Source organism: Pleurodeles waltl, chromosome 11, assembly GCF_031143425.1.
Source record: "Pleurodeles waltl isolate 20211129_DDA chromosome 11, aPleWal1.hap1.20221129, whole genome shotgun sequence".
Taxonomy (NCBI): domain Eukaryota; kingdom Metazoa; phylum Chordata; class Amphibia; order Caudata; family Salamandridae; genus Pleurodeles; species Pleurodeles waltl.
Window position 1 is genome coordinate 549,101,989 of NC_090450.1, and position 15,189 is coordinate 549,117,177.

At 44.0% G+C, this 15,189-nt stretch overlaps 1 long non-coding RNA gene across 1 annotated transcript in view; it reads right to left on the reverse strand.

Moving 5' to 3' along the window:
- Nucleotides 1–12,476: 12,476 nt before the first annotated feature.
- Nucleotides 12,477–15,189, reverse strand: part of LOC138266640 (uncharacterized) — a 197,916-nt gene continuing 195,203 nt past the window's right edge. The window contains exon 5 of the long non-coding RNA XR_011199593.1: nt 12,477–12,635. This is a non-coding gene — a long non-coding RNA (uncharacterized lncRNA). The remainder of the gene's footprint in view (nt 12,636–15,189) is intronic.

Consider the following 15,189-nt stretch of genomic DNA (forward strand, 5'->3'; position numbering starts at 1 on the left):
AGTGTGTTTGACTGAGTTCACTGGGATCCTGCTAACGAGTACCCCAGTGATTATACTCTCTCCCAAAAGTCTGTATTTCAACAACAATTGGCACACTGGTGCCCCATTATAAGTCCCTAGTATATGGTATTTAGGTACCCAGGGCATTGGGGTTCCAGGGTTCCCTATGGGCTTCAGCATATATTTTGCCACCCATAGGGAGCCCAAGCAAAGGTGCCCCCATGAATTCCAGGCCCATTTTCCCAGACTTCATGACTGCAGGGACATTATTTTACTCGTGTTCCGGACATAGGTCAATACCTATGTCCAGCTACATATTGGTAACTCCAAACATAGGCACGTTTGGTATCAAACATGTTGGAATCATACCCCAAGGCTTTTGCAAGCATTGGTTGTATGATTTTATGCACTCTGAGGGCTCCTTAAAGGACGCCCAGTATTGCCATTAAAGCCTTCTGAGGGTTTCCAGGCAGCCCATGCTGATGCCACCCTCAGATAGGTTTCTGCTCTCCTGTTGCTTGAGAAGCTCAAGCCCAAGAAGGCAGAACAAAGGATTTCATTTGAGAGAGGGGTGTTACACCCTCTGACTTTGGAAATAAGTATTACAGACTTGGGAGGGGTAGCCTCCCCAAGCCACTGTAAATGCTTTGAAGGGCACATTTGGTGCCCTCCTTGCATAAACCAGTCAACACCAGTTCAGGAAAACCCAGTCCCTGCTCTGGCGTGAAACTGGGCAAAGGAAAGTGGAGTGACCACTCCCCTGTCTATCACCAACCCAGGGGTTGTGCACAGAGCTCCTCCAGAGGATCCCTGTGTTTTGCCATCTTGGATTCAAGGTTTGCAGGGAATTCTGGAAACATCTGAGTGGCCAGTGCCAGCAGGTGACGTCAGAGCCCTCTCCTGATAGGTGGTCACTCAGCTAGGTGATCAATCCCCCTTTCAAGGCTATTTAGGGTTTCTCCTTTGGTGGTTCCTCAGATTTGGATTGTAAGACTCGATCAGGAATCCTCTGCACCCTCCACTTCAACTACTGACAGGAGAAACTGCATCTGGACTCTTCAGGACCCCACAAGCTGCAACAAAGAAGCAAGGCACCTTCTGCAACACTGTATCCCTGGCTCCTTCCAGCAACTGCAACATTTCCCCGGTTGTGCAACCTCTGAGGACAGCTTGTCTTCAGCCTGCATCAGAAGAAGGAAGGAATCTCCCTTGGAGTGAAGGAGTCACTCCCCTGCTTCTGCAGGCACCAACTGTGAAGACAACCAGCTGTGTGGATCCCCTCACCTGCTGAGTTGCATGGATCCTGTATCATTGGTGGTGGACTGAAGTGGACCCGACGGTCCTTTCTTCCAACTGTCCAACTTGGATGAATGTAAGCCCTTGCCTGGCCATGCAGGACAGTACCCCGCCTGCTCCATGTCCTTTGCAGCTGCCAAAGCTTGTTGGCATCCTTCCTCCAAGATCTTCAGGCATCTTGAAGATCCAGCCCCCAGCACTCCTTCCTGTAATGCACAGCTCCCTGTGTGGTTCTACTGCGGCGTGGGAGCCTTTCTCATAGTGCTGCGTGGGCCTCAACTGTGACTTTCCTGTCCCCATCCTGTGGGACTCCTTTGGGTGCTGCCTGGGCTTCTGTGGGCTCTCTTTGTTGCTGAGGGCCCCCTCTGACTCCTCCTCCTGGGTAGAAATCACCTGGTCCCTCCTGGTCCCGGCAGCTCCACTTTCCACAAACCATGAGTTTTGTTTGTGCCAAGGCTTGTTAGTGGAACCCAACTATGCAAACCAGACTGCAATCATACTTCCGGCATGGGACATCACCTGCACCCTCCAGGAACATGACTTCGTCTTCTTGGGTGCAGTGCTGACTCTTCTTCTTCACTTCTTGCATCTTCATCCTGGTGGGTAGGGGCTCCTGCCTTTCCTGGAGTCTTCTGTGCTTCTTGGACTTGATCCCCTTTTTTCACAGGGCCTCTGGTCAAGGAATCCACTGTTGGTCTCTTTCAGTCTCATCTAGATTTTGCAATATTCTTCTTACTTCTCTGTGTGTGTTCTGGGAAACTTACTGTGATTTACTACTGTTTTCCTGGTCTCTGTGATGGGTTGTGGTACTTACCTTTTGGCTTTCCTAGTACTCCCTGCTCCCCTCTACACACTACACTTACCTAGGTGGAAGAGCGACTTTTGCATTCCACTTTCTTAGTGTATGGATTGTACTCTCCCTAGGCCAATTTCTTCCTACGGTGATTTTCACTAATTGAACTGTTTTCTAACTATTTTTTTAACTATTTCTGCAAACTAGTGTATATATTGTGTGAATTACTTACCTCCTAGGGGAGTATAGTCTCAATGGTATTTTTGGTATTTATGTCACCAAAATAAAGTACCTTTATTTTTGTAAGACTTCGTTTTTTCTTTCATGTCTGTAAGTACTAAGGCCCTCATTCTGACCCTGGCGGTCAAAGACCGCCAGGGCGGAGGACCGCGGGAGCACCGCCGACAGGCCGGCGGTGCTCCAATGGGGATTCCGACCGCGGCGGTAAAGCCGCGGTCGGACCGGCACCACTGGCGGGCTCCCGCCAGTGTACCGCCGCCCCATTGAATCCTCCACGGCGGCGCAGCTTGCTGCACCGCCGCGGGGATTCCGACCCCCCCTACCGCCATCCAGATCCCGGCGGTCCGACCGCCGGGATCCGGATGGCGGTAGGGGGGGTCGCGGGGCCCCTGGGGGCCCCTGCAGTGCCCATGCCACTGGCATGGGCATTGCAGGGGCCCCCGTAAGAGGGCCCCTACATGTATTTCACTGTCTGCTGCGCAGACAGTGAAATACGCGACGGGTGCAACTGCACCCGTCGCACAGCTTCCACTCCGCCGGCTCGATTCCGAGCCGGCTTCATCGTGGAAGCCTCTTTCCCGCTGGGCTGGCGGGCGGTCTGAAGGCGACCGCCCGCCAGCCCAGCGGGAAAGTCAGAATTACCGCCGCGGTCTTTCGACCGCGGAACGGTAACCTGACGGCGGGACTTTGGCGGGCGGCCTCCGCCGCCCGCCAAGGTCAGAATGAGGGCCTAAGTGTGACTACAGTGGTATTGCATGAGCATTGCATGTCTCCTAATAATCCTTGGCTGCTCATCCACAGCTACCGCTAGAGAGCCTGGCTTCTAGACACTGACTACACTAACAAGGGATACCTGGACCAGGTATAAGGTGTAAGTACCATAAGTACCCACCACACACCAGGTCAGGCTCCTACACTGGGCATCCAAAAAATAAAGGATGGTTTGTCTCCGCATGCATGAAGACCCATAAAAGACTTAATAAGGCCTTAGGCAAACCACTTCGATGTAAGAATGAGGTCCGCACACTTAGGCAAAAGTACAAGACCACAGTAAAAAAAATATATTATAATGTTTAAAAGAAGAGACCTGGGAATTACTTCATGAAGCAAACCTTAAAAATTATTATACAGCATTTTGAAAGATAGTTAACACACCACTGCTGGGAGGGATGGAAACTCCTAGAATGGAGATTGCCATAATGGAGGGAGAGTGGATTGACTACTTTTCCGACAGATATACCTCTTCCTCTACTAATTCTGAAATAGATTGGCAGGCTCTCTCAGTGGGTGTAAGCAACCATATGGATAATTTTTCTATTATCACATCCCCTCTCAGCTTGGAGGAAGTTGTTGAGGCCATTAATGGAAGTAAAGGCGGGAAAGCCCCAGGCTCTAATGGAGTCCCAGTGGATATGTATAAGGCCAACATCCCATTATGGGGCACTTTGTTGACCCTGGTTCTGAAAGCATTCTGCACCTCAGGGTTTATTTCAACTTGGGCAGAGTCCATCATTGTTCCCATATTTAAAAAGGGTGACCGCCTTAACCCCGCTTGCTATAGACCCATATCACTCCTTGACTCACTAGCTAAAATAGCGGGATGGATTATCCTGAATAGATTACAGGATTGGGTGGAAACAAATAAATCTTGTCGGACCTGCAATATGGCTTTTGCCCTGGGATAGGGACGGTGGAACAGGGCCTGAACTTGAGTAGACTCATTTGAAAGTACACTAAGGCCCATATATATACTTTTTTAGTGCCACATTTGCCTCATTTTTTGATGCAACAGCAGCGCAAACCTACAAAATACAATTGTAAAAAAGTATAACTATGGGCCTAAGATCAAGAAAGGGAACCTATATTTGGCCTTCGTAGACTTGCCATCAGCATTCGATTGTGTTGTTCATGGCAAACTATGGAGTACGTTGGAAAACCTTTGGGTAGACCCGACACAAATTCACTTTATAAGGGAGCTGTACTCTGGATACAGAACCAAGGTTAGATACGGTCCAAGTGGGGAGTGTACTAGATCATTTAAGGCCAGATTTACAGTTTTTCACGCAAAACTGCGTTAGCGCAGTTTTGCGTGAAAAAGTATAGCGCCGGCTAGTGCCATTCCAAGGCGCCGGCCGGGCGCCATATTTATGGAATGGTGCCAGCCAGCGCTAATGCCCTTTTTACCGTCCTTGGAAAGGATGCTAACAGGGCGGGGAGGCGTGAAGGAAACTGGGGCTTGTGCGCCAAAATATGGCGCTACACTGTTTAGAGGCAGAAAAATTGTATCTAAGCAGTATAGCGCCATTTTCTGGTGCACAACCCCCATGGACATGACTCCTGTCTTTGCTAGCCATGCCTAGGGGACAGATGTCCTCTATGCATGGCCATTGGGGCCATCGCCCTGCAGGGGGCCCCAAGTCAGGGCCCCTGAGTGGGGTAAAATAAAACAAAATATATACTTACTAGGACTTACCTGGGATGGGTCCTGCATCCTGTGGTGGCCCTCTGGCATGAGTGGGGGTGTCCCTGGGGCCAGGGAAGGGCACCTGTGGGCACTTTCCATGGTCTCTGACCATGGAAATATGCCTACAGGTCCCCTTACGCCTGCCCATACCCAGGCGTTAAATAATGGCACTAAGCAAGCTTAGCTCCATTATTTAAGGCCCCCATTCCCCGTTCTGGATTTTAGCACGGGGATACATATGGTGCAAAGACCATATCGTCCTTTTCTGGGTGAGAACGCCTCCCTTGCATCTCATTGACGCAGAGTAGGTTTTCACGTCCAGAAAACGACGTTAACTCCATAACTTTGATGCTAGAAGTGTCTAGCGCCAAAGTATAAATATGGAGTTAGGTTTGCGATGAATTAGCATAAAAAAATGTACGATAATTCAGTGCAAACCGAGTATAAATATGGGCCTTAGTGTACAGAGAGGGGTAGGGGTACGACAAGGCTGGGTACTAGCACCCTTCTTATTCTCTTTATACATAAATGAGCTAGAGACAGACCTAATAAACAAGTGTAAGGATCTCCCCCAAATTACAGCTCAAAAAGGCTAACATGGCTGTGAAGAACATTTCCAAGCAGCTGGGGACGATTTCCCCCAAGGATATGTTAAAAATCTATAGAGCAAAATGCGTCATTACTGCCACATATGGGACGGGTGTCTGGGGATACACCAAGTGCAATGCGCCTCAAATATTGGAAAATTATTTCTTGAAATTTCTTTTATCTGTACCAAGAGGCACCTCATCATCTGTTTGTCACACAGAAATAGGGGTTACTTTTTTATCAGATTTAATAATGGTACAGCCTGCTCTTCTATGGTAGAAAGTTTGGACATCAGAGCACGCAAGTTTAAATCTCGCAATCTTGAGAGATTGTTTCGATTTACGATTTTTGTTGAGAATTTGCTGGCTGATGTATATTAAGGATTTCTTAAATTACTTGGGTCACTCAGATTAGTACGTGATGCCAGAATTAATGGCTGCAATATGTAGAAAAGATCTGAGAATTGAGTGCCTCACTCATTTAGCAGGTCTTAGGTGGTCTGTGGAAGTGCAAAAATCCAGTGTTTTAAGGAATCAACTTATGTTGACTATGGATGGCATGCAGCCGTACTTACAGCCTGTAATGAAAAGCAGGTACTGATTCGTTCTTACACCCCTAAGATTGGACGCGTTCCTTCACCTGGTTAGCTTTCCTGGTACGAACGATTGGAGTGTGACACTAATGAATTGTCCCTGTGATTCTGTTTCATCACAAAGTACAATGCATGTTGTCTTATTTTGTAAACTGTATGTCAGACAGAGAAAGCCATTTGTAACGCCATTATTAAGATCCTCCCATTTACGTCAATGTTGCCCAGCTGATTTATACTTACAAACTCTCCCGACTCTCTAAATATGCTGTGGCCTTTCAAATTTCCTATGTTCTGTACTTAACTCTAGAAAGAGATTAAATTAATTGAAGGCGGACATGTTTGGAGTAGACGACTAAACTGCAAGATGAAGACTGAACAACGATTTGTAAATAATATGTGTTTGTACTGTATTTTTCGGATTTATTTTATGGGTATATATAATAAGTTTTATGCAATGTTTTTAATGACTGTGCTTTTATGGTTTTTATTCATAATAATTGAATAAAGCTTTATACTACTACTACTACAATTTAAATATTTAAATAATTAATATTCAGCTAAATAATTAACAATAAATTCATAATTAATCAAATTAATTATTACTTGATTAATTTTAAATCCTTCATCCTTACTAATGCAGCAGCCTACATCCAATATATAACTTACAAAATAGTGTTAATGCACACTTTGCATGCTTAATAATCAATTGAATAATTAAAAATATATTAATAATTAATTGTTAATTAATTATTACTTAATTAAATTACCACCCTAGACCCATACAAACCCAACAACCTGCCCTAATACATAAGAAAAAATATAATTATTGCACAATTTACAAAATTAACCATCAATTAAATATTTAAACATAAATGAATAATCAATTGTTAATTTATTATTAATGAATTAACTTCCCACTCTATACCCCTACAAACCTAGTAAGCCACACCTAATACACAACTTTAACAATATAATTATTACACAGAATACATGTTTATTAATCAATGTTATAATTAATACAAAATTATAAATTAATGTTAATTCATTACAATGAATTAACTTCCTACCCTATACCCCTATCAACCTATCAACCCACTATAACACTATAAATTACAATTAGCAATTTAATGAAAAGTTATAAATCCCTCAAAAATACAAAATATATTTAAAAATATTATTAAGAATCCTACAAACAATAACAGATAAAATCCATATATGAACTAAAACACATAAAGCTAAACAAAACAAAAGACATTTGAAACTATATTATTAAAAATTATAGGAACAAGAAAGATAATCTTGAAACCGATATTACTTATCTAAAAAATAGATATTCTTATCAACAATATTTCTGCATCACCATATTTTTGTATCATGATATTTTATTTATTTATGATATCTCTTCAACTCAATATTTACAACTCAATATTTTGTATCATTACTGAAGCACATTCACTATTATTTTATGCAACGCGGAGCAGCAAGGCAACTTGCTGTGCTGTGCTGTGTTGTGTAAGAGGGAATGAGCAGAAATGCTCCATATTTACAATGATATTGAGCGAAGAATTTCTGCTCTCTCCTTGAGATGGCACACTGTATGCTGCCTAGTGCCCTTTGCAGGCACTCCTGCACCATAGCACAAGCATGCTTGCATTGTAAGCAGAATTGAGTACTTTCAGAAAGGTATACCTCCCTGTCAAGAAAGCAGTTCTATAGGCATATTCATCTTTCACATGGAAATAGGATGTAACAAAGAGAAATAAAGACTTTTCTCTTTGTTACGCTTCTGTTGGGTAGGTGCACCATTTTGGTACAAACCTGGGTTTAGCAGACTTTGTAAATCTGGGGTTGCATCAAAATACTTGGGTGGATGCACAGGAACACTCATAATCTACATATGTAATGCCTACCCAACATATGGTAGCGCCATGTGCTGCATTGCATTAATTTGCATTTACCAAACATCACAAAGCCATGCAAAGTGGCTTTGCATTGCATTGCTTTGCAAATGCCACGAATTATATTGTAAAAACAAAAGATGGATGGTGAGCAGAACAAAGCAAACATTCACCCCCAGTCACAGATCTGAGTTTAATCAATCTGTTTTTTTCTTGCCATGCCATTCCAGTTTGGACCCAGCCATATACAAATCAGTCTTGACCCTGTTCCTTATGGGAACAGTCCAGCCCGAACTGCCATGCCAGGTCCTCCCTGAACCAGAAACAAGCATCCTGGGAGCAGTTTCAGGGTATCACCCTTCATCAGCCAGGCTAGCTTGAATATGGTGGCATAGCAAGCACGGGACCCACGTCTGGGCAGACCTTCCCCACTTGGGGAAACATATTAAAAAACAACAGATGATGGACAGAATGCAAAACATTTTAAACATTCGCCCTCAGTCACAGATCTGGGTTTAATCCATCAGATTTTTTTGCTTGCCATGACATTCCAGTTTGGACCCAACCATGTGCAAATCAGTATTGACCCTGTTCACCATGGGAACAGTCCAGCCCAAATTACCAGGCCAGGTCCTCCCTGAACCTGAAACAAACATCCTGGGACCGGTTTCACAGTATGCACCCGTCGCGCTTTTCACTGTCTGCTGTGCAGACAGTGAAAAGCAGTGTGGGGCTGTGTCAGGGGGCCCCTGCACTGCCCATGCCAGGTGCATGGGCAGTGCAGGGGCCCCCAGGGGCCCCGCAACTCCCCTTCCCACCAGTCTCTACCGCCATGGACAGGCTGGCGGGAAGGGGACTCGTAATCCCCTGGGCGGCGCTGCAAGCAGCGCTGCCCTGGAGGATTAAAACCGCTGGGACAACAATGGCGGTAAACCGCCGGGACAACCATGGCGGTAAACCGCCGGTCCCGGCGGTGCGACAGCGGCGCTTCCGCCGCTGTCGTAATAGGCAAGATTGCACTGCCAGCCTGTTGGCGGTGCAATCGCCAAAACCGCCCTGGCGGTCTTTGACTGCAAGGTTTGTAATGAGGCCCATAGTCTGCAATGTATCAAATGGCCATGGTACATATCTCATGTGAAATTATCTTGTTGACTGTGTTCTAGTTGTGGTGTGCTAGTTGAGTTTGGTGCAGTACTTGTCTATGGTGTGGTACTTCAATATATGCACTAATTGTCTACTGTAGTGCTTAATGTGACTTGACTTTTAATTTTTTCTTGTCAAAACTATAGGGTACAATTTTCCTTTACTTAGGTGAATTAGTTGGATACTGCTACACCGGAAGAATAGAGAAGAGCTATTATAAAAATTTGAACATACAAACACAACATAAATTATTAGAAAAAATCAAATCAGGTTGATTAACAATTCCATTTCTTCTCAAAATGTTTACATTTGTTTGAATAATTAATAATGACACACTAACCATTGCCTATTTAAATTTATTGCAATTGTTTATTTTTTTATCAGCTAATAAAGTAGGCAGCTTCCATGATTATATAGTTTGCCTATCATTGCCTATCTAGTATATGTGCAGATTTATGCAGCTATATGAAGATGTGCATAATGTAATGTGCTATTTATTTCCATTGCTGAGTGTTGGCAGGGTCCAAGGCTCATGAAACGTAGAGTCTCAGTTAGGTTAGGATGCCTCGCACCTGCTTAAACAATGGATATTAATAGCATTTTGCACTTTGTACATGTGCATATGTAGTTTATGGTAGGGCTTTTCTAAATGTATATTAGGGTATTAAAGTATTAGTAGTTGGCAGAACTCACAGAGTTTCACTCTGTGGAATTCTGTGGAGTTACATAAAAACTCTGCAAGATTCCGTGGAGTTCTGCAAATGCGCGAAAATAGGCACATCGCACTACTCAAATTATTGTGAATGACACAATGCAGTGCACGAGAGGGCACTGCTTTTTAAGTTGATTTTGCTGCTGATTAAGTAGATTTTCTAGTTGAGGGGCAGTTTTCTGACAACGAACGGGCCCAACCACCCATGTTGCAGAAATCTCACCAGGAGCCCACCTACAAACTGAAAATTATACAACGGGATGCCAAATGTCGCATGCACTTGCCAACATATTGTTGGTGAGCTGCACGTCAGAAAAAACTCTGCACATGGTGGTTAGCAGGATTTGGCTGGAACTCTGCATTACAAGTTTAATGCGGAGTGGCCAAAATTCCACCAACCCTACCAGTGGAACAGAATTTATCACTCTCCCCTATATATATATAAAAGCATATTAATTCAAAAACAAGATGCAAGAAGCTAAATTCATGCAGTGAGATCAAATCACATTGAAGCGTTTCCCTGTACAAAATGCTGTAATGTGCTTTTCATGAGGTTGTAAACAGTGTTTTTCTCATGTCAATTTTGTTGTACTGTGCTAATAAATTTAAATTTAGTCTTTGCACTGCAAAAATAAGCATGTACATTTATTAGTACTGTTATGCTATAGAACCGGTTAGAGGGACACACTTATTTTCACTAGCGTAGCATAAACAAATATATTATGGCATCCAGTTGATTATTTGATATGAACTTGTAAATTGTACAGCTCCATTTATTTCTCTCCTGCTAACCTGATTTAGTTGTTAAATATATCAGTACTTTCTGTTCTTAAAAAAACATACCACACAAACATTCATGAAAAACCTACAATCAGAAGTATAAAGGGCCGAGTACCAAATTTAGAGTTTCTCTAACGTTAATATTGCATACTACTTACCTATCATGCGCTAACCGTATATGGTGCATTTCAGAATGTGGTGCTGTTGGTTTCATTGGCAACACAAAAGGATGTTAGATGGAGTGCTGACAATTAAATTTACAAATACTCACCCTTAGTCACAGATCTGTGTTAAACCCATTGTTCTTTTGCTCACCAGGCTAATCCAGTATGAACCCACCCATATGCAAATCAATCTTGACCCTGCTCTCTATGGGAACAGCCCAGCTCAAACTGTTAGGCAAGGTCTTCCTTGTACTGGAAGCAGGTACCCTGGGACTGGTTTCAGGGTATCACACATCATCAGCCAGGTTAGCTTCAATGCAGTGGCACAGTTAGCAAGGGACCCATGTCTGGGCATACCCTGGCCACATAGGGTGACTTTTGCAACACAGAAGGATGATGGACGGAGTGCTGAAACTTTTCAAACACTCATCCCCAGTCACAGATCTGGGTTAAGTCCATTGTTCTTCTGCTCACCATGCCACCCCAGTCTGGACCCAGCCATAAGCAAAGCAGCATTGACTTTGCTCCCCATGGAAACAGTCCAGCCCGAACTGCTAGGCCAAGTCCTCCCTGTACCAGAAACAAGCATCATGGGACCAGTTTTGAGGTATCACTCCTCATGAGCCAGGCTAGCTTGAAACCAGTGGCACAGTGAACAATAGACCCACATCTGGGCATACCCTGGGCACATAAGGTGACCTTAGCAACACAAAAGGATGATGGACGGAGTGTTGAAACATTTCAGACACTCACCACTAGTCACAGATCTGGGTTAAATAAATCGTTATTTTGCTCACCATGCCACTCCAGTTTGGACCCAGCCCAATTCAAATCAGTCTAGACTCTGCTCCTCATGGGAACATTCCTGCCCAAAACTGCCAGGCCAGATCCTCCTTGGACTGGAAACAAGCATCCTGGGACTGGTTTCATTAGCCAGTCTAACTTGAATCTAGTGGCACAGTGAGCAAGGGGCCCATGTCTGGGCATACTCTGGCCACATAGGGCACATTTAGCAGCACAAAAGGATGAAGGACAGAGTAATGAAACTTCTCAAACACTCATCCCCAGTCACAGCTCTGGGTGAAATCCATCGTTCTTTTGCTTGGTTTCATTGTCATGTATTACTGAATTTAACTTGCCATGACTAGGTTTGATTTGAAATAACCACCATGGTACACTACTTGATGTATATGGTGTGTTTGTTCATTATGGTATACTGCGCACCTTGGTTATGTTGTACTACTTGCTTCCAATATACTACTTAAAATAACCTGTCTGGAGTGTACAATTTTATTTTAATATATTCAAAGAGCACTGGAAAAAGATGCTTGTGTGACAACACTAATTTCCCCATTAGTCCAGAATTATCATACCTGTCACATACATAAACAATCGACTGCATAATAGACAGATTTCATTCACCTGTTTTTACTGCTCAATTAGATTGAAAGTTACTAAAAGAATTACAGCACACATGTTCCAGTGCAGTGCAGCAAAACACCTTCCACTGGGATTATATAAATCATGTTTGAGAGAAAACTGTTTTCTCATGATTTTCCCTTAGAGGTTATGGAAGGTGTTCCATAAGTTAAAGTGAGAGCATATATTTAATGTAAACTCCCACCATCTTTCTCAGACATATGAGAATTAAGTCTGACTTTCTCAGTAAAACATGAACTGAGAAATTTCCTAGCTAATGTGAAGGAAATTCTATTAAGTGCACGGAGGCGAGGATTATGCAGTCCTTTCTTCACTCTTTTTATTACAGCAAGTTCAAAGTTCAAGTGAAAAAAACATCATAATAAAACTACAACCCACAGGAGTCCAACAACATAGTCATGGTAACCATAAACCAATCACAGAAGTGTCTGACTGTTGATATAGATGTCCGTCGGGTCCAGTCCTTTCTCTTCTTCACTGGAGAAAGTTAAGTTTAAGCGGCCTCAATCCGTTTTGATTAATTTCCTAGAACATAAGGATAGTATTATTCATCCATCCTCGAAACAAAAGATCTAAATGAATCAGTTCTGCACCCAAGATTCACAGAAACAGTATGCTTAGTAATAATACACTTTCCAACAAGAACAATTGATTTCCAGATAGAGTAATTATTATAAAAGCATTTTAAGTGACATTATACGTACACCATAAATGTGGAAAAGGAATAATCTTTGTAAGGCTATGGCACTCTTGTATAACTGCACTCCCTGAACATATCTGATCTGCTCCCCAAAAACTAAGGAGGGTATAAAACTGTTGGGGAGATACTCCTCACCTCCATGTCCTTAATAGAATTGAAACTTTGCTTCACGTTAGCTAGGAAATTTCTCATTCTATGTCAGGACCAGAGGTGAGGATTATGCAGGTTCAAAACTTACTTACCAGCGATGGAGCCTCATGGAATAGGTTTGAAATAGAATTTCTTAAAGGTAGATTCAGTTGACCAGTCAGCTGCATTCATATCTTCCAGTCTACCACCTACCTGAATAGCTTTAGAAGCCATCACTCCTCTGGTAGAATGAGCGCCAAAAAGACGGACATCGATGCTCGCCTCCATCATAATCCATTGAAATAACCTGGCAATGGTCAGCAAAGTAACTGCCTTGTGTGGTTTCTTGATAGTAATCAACAACTGTCTCACCTCTGTGGTCTTATCTTCTCAGTCATCTCCTCATATGCCTTAAGGCATATCACTACACAAAGTTTAGAATGACTATCAAAACTAGGCTATTATACTGACCTGGTATTTGTTTTGGTCTGTCTGGAAATCATAAACATGACTCCTTAGGTGTGAAAACCCTTGTCATAATGTCCAGGGCCCGGACATCTGAAACCCTTTTGCAAGAAATAAGCCACAGCAGCATGGCCAGCTTCACTGAAATCACCTTCCTGGATAGGAATTGATTATCCTGCCAGTCCAAAAGAAGGTGAAGTACCCTATGAGCATCCCATAAACGAGAATCTCTGGGTTCTGAGGGCCTCGACAATCTGACCCCTTTCAGAAGCTTACACACCCAGGGGTGTTCCCCTACTGGGAAGTTATTGATGGGAAGGTGACCTGCTGACATGGCTGATCTAAAGGAATTGATTGTGTGATACTCTAACAAGGAACTGTAAAGCTCCACCAGGAAATTGACTATGAGAGTAATGGGCGCCCTCACAGGATCCATGTGTCTCTCCATACACAAACAGGCCCGTCGGCCCCAGGCTGATTTATATCTCTTAGTCATGCCTGGTGCCCAAGACTGTCTGATGAGCCTCTTCCGAAAAATTGGATGTCTTGCCATCATCTCCTGAAATCCTCCAGGCCATCAAGTTGAGGTGTCTCTGTGCCACCAATGGATGTGCATTTCCTGACGGATCCCGAAGCATCTCTATTGTCAAAGGCAGCTCCAATGGCTCCATCCAATGTAGGGAACCATGCTTCTGGCTTGCAAATCGGGGTGACAAGTACTAACGAAACTCTCTGTCTCCAGACCTGAGCTGCCCGTCTGGGGATCAGAAGAAAAGGATAGAAAGCATAGCTCTGTCCCTGTGTCCGGTCCTGCAGGAAGGCGTCCACTGCTTCTGCTCCCTGATCCGGTCTCCAGCTAAAGTACCTGGCAAGTTGAGCATTCAACCTGGACACAAAAAGGTCCACACTGCTTGGTCCCCATCGATCCATCAGTGACTGGAAAATTGAAGGATCCAGTTGCCAGTCACTGGAATCCTTGAGGTGCCTGGAGTTCCATTCCACCACCATGTTCTGGGACCCTGGGAGATATTCCACTGTCACTGAGATCTGTTTCTGCAGGCAGTAGTGCCAAAAGTCCAGGGCCTTGGATTGGGTGCCCCGAGTCTGTTGATATACTGAACTGCTGAGGTATTGTCCATCCTCAGGAGGATGCAACAGGAGACTTTTTCCTGAGTCAGGCAACGGATCGTGAATGAGCCCACAAGGAGCTCTAGGCAGTTGATCTGTAGGCTTAGCTCCTCCTGCGCCCTTTGACCACCCATGGAGATCTCTCCACATCGGGCTCCCCAACCGAGTCTGCTGGCATCCGATTCTTTTATGAGGTCCGGGAGAGAACCAAAGATTGCTCTCCCACTCCATGCTTCCATGTGGTCTATCCACCATTGAATCTCTGATCTGGCTTCCGGTGATAAAGCCACCAGCTCTGAGTACGTGAGGCTTTTCATCAGATGAGATGCCTTTAGTCGCTGCAGGGCTCTGAGGTGCAGCTGACCCGGCAAGATAGCCTGAATCGAGGATAACAACAGACTAACAATCCTCACTAGCTGTCTGAGGGAGATCCTGCCTCTCCTGATTACCTTTGAGAGCTCCTTCCTGATCTTGGAAATCTTGCATTCCAGAAGTTTTAGCGTGGCTGATATGGTTTCTATTAGGAACACCCCGAAAAATCAATGATAGGGAAGGAGTCAACATAGACTTCTCCCTGTTGATGACAAACCTGAGGTCCTTAAGTAAGGATCAGCAGTTGCATGTGGGATTGGTCCATCAGAAGAATATCGTCAATGT